Below are 4,582 nucleotides of genomic sequence, written 5' to 3'. Positions count from 1 at the left end.
CCAGTCCAGCCCTGTATGCAGCTCGTATGCAGTCTGGAGTTACCTACATCTTCCCGCTCGGAAGGCAGAATTTCAGAGTTCTGAGTACAATCGAAAGCACCACGACTGCAGTTTTCGTATTGGATGTTAAAAGCACATGTGACGCTGTGACGTAGGCTAGAATCATGGCAGCAGTCGACGACGGTCCAGGCGTGGGATTTCTCTCGTGAAATATGCAAATTATTTTTTCCTTTCTGTTTGTAGGTGGCACAGTGCACTTGTGGCAGGATAGTGCTAACATGTAAGCAAGCTAGAAGACTGGCAATCTTACTGGGTATCCAGTTAGGGAAGCAACACATTAACAACAGAATTCTGAGTAAAACTAAAGTTACTTTCCCTAGTAACTAGTTACTTTCAAAGTAAGGTTAAGTTTGATAAACGTAAGTGGGGGGGGGGGGTCTGGCAGACGTAGGTCACCGGTCTGGTAGCGGCACTGCTCCTGTGTGGGTCTGGGGCAGGCTTTAGCACTTGGTGTTCTGGGGTGTGCTTCACTTCCGGGCTGGGGTTCTGGCTGGGCCCGGGAGGTTAGTGTGTCGCCTGGGTTGTGGGTGGGTGGAACTGGAGGCCTTTCAGCTGGCAGGGAGGTTGTTACCATCCTTTGCAGATGGTCTCTGCACTTGAGGAGTCCACTCTGCAAGAGGGGGTTATCTAGCAGAGGTGGAGGATGAACTCAACTTGGGTGTCTATTGTCTTATGTAGTCTGGGAGTTGACTGAATGTTGGGGTGGGTGTAGTTTAGGGCTGCCACGATTAGTCGACTAGTCACGATTACGTCAACTATTAAAATCGTCGATGACTAACTTAATAGAGGATGCGTCGTTTGAAGCTTTGTAAGATTCTGAAAGACGCAGGAATATGTGGTAAGATTTAAGAGTGGAATAACTGACTGAAACAGAAGATGGCAGGATGTCAGCTGTCGTTAGACACCAAATAAGAAGAAGCAGTCTCCGATGGCATGGCTACCTGGCAATGGAGCTTGGAAGTCTGGGAGCATTTTGAGAAAATGAAAGAGAAGAATTTCCGATGTAAAATCTGCAAAATGGAACTTGCCTTCCATGGCAGTACGACCGTGATGCACGAGCATCTGAACAGGAAGCATGTCGTGGCTAATTTAAGGACAACGAAGTGGTACAGTCGTTTCGGTAAGCTAATTGGCTAGTTAGCTTCTAACATTAGTGTAAACAGTGAGCTACTTACGCATATTGATAGCTGTAAATGTTATGTTACAGTACTGCTAAAAAAAAGACATTCTTCTTCATTGACAACTTTGTCACCAAGCCAACAACATGTGCACCTCCGCAAGCAGATGTCCTGACTGAATCAATCTTGAACATGTTGGTGACGGACATGAGGCCCCTGTTCATAGTTATTGATCAGGGATTCAAAGAGATGATCAAGCAGTTCAACCCAGATTAGCATGATAAATACCTACCAGGCTGATCCCACTTCACCAAAATGATGTAAAAGAAATATGATGCAACCTTTGAGAAGGTTTGTCTCTCTATGTCTGTCTCTTCCGTCTCTCACACCGCAAACACAAAATAGCAATTTGTATTACAATTTAATACATTTCATGATGAAATAATATTAATAAAATAATCTTGGTTAAAGCATGTAAAGATTGTTTTACTGATATGTTGAATGTTTATTGTTTAAGCTACTTAACTGTATTTGGTGTAACTGAATTATTGAACTGGTAAATTTAAATCTTGATGCATAAACTGACAAACATTATTAATAATGAAAAAATATACTGTAATTGTCTCCCTAATGCTTACTATTGTTCCAAATCATCTCACATCTTTAGGTAAAGCAGACCATCAGGGTGTCAAAGGTTTCTTCACCCTGACTGCTGATGTCTGGACCAGTCGTGCAACAGAGGCCTACCTTGGTGTGTCTTGCTATTTCCTGAGTGAAGATTAGAAGATGCTTGAAGAAAAACATGGATTGGCCTCTATCTGGGTCGCTGGACACTCACTCTAGCTAGTCATAGTCAATACTGCTCTCAAAGAAACCACCATCAGCAGAAGACTAGGTGCTGCTAGGCAGCTAGTGGAGCATTTTAGCAAGCTGGTTAGTGCAAGGCTAAAAATGAAACAGGAGCAAATGAATGTCAGTAAGATGACAATAGTACATTCTCCTCCTCAAACAGCACTGGCCTCTCACTGATCAGATCCTGAGGTAACTCTGAGGGGGAAGCACTACTTTGACTTGAAGCCAGAGCAGTGGGCGCTCCTTGAAGAACTGAAGCAAGGGTTGGTGCCTTTTGAGCCTGCTACTGTTTATCTTAGTGGACAGCAGTACACAACCATTTCCGGTCTTCCACAGGTGGTCAAAGGGCTGACACAGGCTGTACACCAGGGATAACACAGAGATAGGGGAGTATTTGCACTTTCTCAGCAGAGAAAGAAAACCCTATTATTCTCGCAGCTGCCTTGGACCCCAGATTCAGAAAGCAGAAGGTTTTAGCTCCTGAAGATGGCATCAGAGTGTTGAAGTGCTTGCTGTCAAAAAAGCAAATGCTGGGACACATGAGCATGCAAAACTGCAGACAGCCAATGGTTCAGGTATAATTGAAAAGACTGCTCTGGACACCCTCCTTGAGTTTGACACAGTCAGGGTGAAAATGGAAGAAGCATCTAAAGAGGACCGAGATGTCCAAGTTGTGAGAAGTGAAGTACTTTAAAAAGGCCACAGTCTCTAAAAAGGATGATCCTCTTAAATGGTTGAGCAAAAATGAGGGACATTTCCTCACACTATCAAAGCTAGCTAGATCTTTTCTGTGCATTCCTGCAACCTCCACCCCATCAGTCTTCTTTGCAGCAGGGAACATCTGCTCTCAAAAGATAGCAAGCCTTTCTGCATAACATGTAGAAAAGCTAACTTTCCTGGCTATGAACAAGAATCTTGAGTAGATTGGGACTATACAGGGAGTGCAGAATTATTAGGCAAATGAGTATTTTGTCCACATCACCATCTTCATGCATGTTGTCTTACTCCAAGCTGTATAGGCTCGAAAGCCTACTACCAATTAAGCATATTAGGTGATGTGCATCTCTGTAATGAGAAGGGGTGTGGTCTAATGACATCAACACCCTATATCAGGTGTGCATAATTATTAGGCAACGTCCTTTCCTTTGGCAAAATGGGTCAAAAGAAGGACTTGACAGGCTCAGAAAAGTCAAAAATAGTGAGATATCTTGCAGAGGGATGCAGCAGTCTCAAAATTACAAAGCTTCTGAAGCGTGATCATCGAACAATCAAGCGTTTCATTCAAAATAGTCAACAGGGTCGCAAGAAGCGTGTGGAAAAACCAAGGCGCAAAATAACTGCCCATGAACTGAGAAAAGTCAAGCGTGCAGCTGCCAAGATGCCACCAAGGCTGGACTGGGACAAAAAATCGGCCCGGGCATTTTGACTAGAGACCGGCCCACCAGGATAAAGATTGACAATGTGACGTCATTCAGGTGTAAAACCGCAAAGGATTCTGGGAACTTGTGGCAAGAGGTACTAGCGCACGCAGGCTTTCAATTGAACTCAGTTACACAGCGATAAAAATAAACCCAAAAAATGGCAAGAAGCTGTTGTATTATTAACTTCAATAGCCGGTCGCATGACAGCCATGGGAAGCCGACGGGTAAAGAGATCTTTTTTTTTTTTTAATCGGATTACGTCGTTGAAGAGAAATTTTTTAAGCCATGTTTCCGAAGTAAGAGCCGACGGATGGTCTGGATATACCAAATATAACGTCCCAGAACACTCCAGCTCACAGGTTAGTCTGCTCCAAGCATTCCCACAAAGGTCAGAGTTTTGTAGTAGTTAATACGTCATTTTTCTTAACATAGGCAAGGCAAGGCAAGGCAAATTTATTTGTATAGCACAATTCAACAACAAGGTGATTCAAAGTGCTTTACAGAGACATTAGAAACATAAACAAATAAAAAGCATGATTTAAAATTGATTAAAACAAGCAAACAAACTAACTAAACACACACATTTCACACCTGTTCGCGTGATCTGAACCCTTATCGTAAGGGGAGCTACCAGTCCTTCTGTGGACGAGCTACTTTCTATTTTAAATTCCCTGAATTTAAAATACTCTCTAGACCCAGTCTAGACCCAGCTGGGGAGCTACCCAGAGCTCTAAACCCACTTAACAAACAAACAAACAAACAAACAAACAAACAAAACAGTATATAAAATCAAAACAGATAAAATCAGAACAGTAGATAAAATCAGTAGTTAATGTAAGTTTTGAAATTTAAGCTTAACAAACAAACAAAACAGTATATAAAACCAAAACAGATAAAATCAGAAATAGATAAGATCAGTAGTTAGTGTAAGTTTTGAAATTTAAGCTTAAAAGTGTGGATTTGGTGCTTTATTCAAATGCAGCTGAGAATAGGTGAGTCTTCAACCTGGATTTAAATAAACTGAGTGTTTCAGCTGATCTGAGGCTTTCTGGGAGTTTGTTCCAGATATAAGGAGCATAAAAGCTGAATGCAGCTTCTCCGTGTCTGGTTCTGACTCTGGGAACTGATAAA

The 4,582-nt window shown here is 42.3% G+C and overlaps 1 pseudogene; it reads left to right on the top strand.

Moving 5' to 3' along the window:
* The first annotated feature begins 993 nt into the window (after positions 1-993).
* Positions 994-1,961, top strand: LOC146707007 (E3 SUMO-protein ligase ZBED1-like; annotated as a pseudogene).
* Positions 1,962-4,582: the final 2,621 nt, after the last annotated feature.

The sequence above is a fragment of the Copadichromis virginalis genome, linkage group LG6 (assembly GCF_057382275.1).
Source record: "Copadichromis virginalis isolate Kocher_CV1m ecotype Utaka linkage group LG6, C_Virginalis_male_GT1.1, whole genome shotgun sequence".
NCBI lineage: Eukaryota > Metazoa > Chordata > Actinopteri > Cichliformes > Cichlidae > Copadichromis > Copadichromis virginalis.
This window is presented reverse-complemented; position numbering and strand designations above follow the sequence as displayed.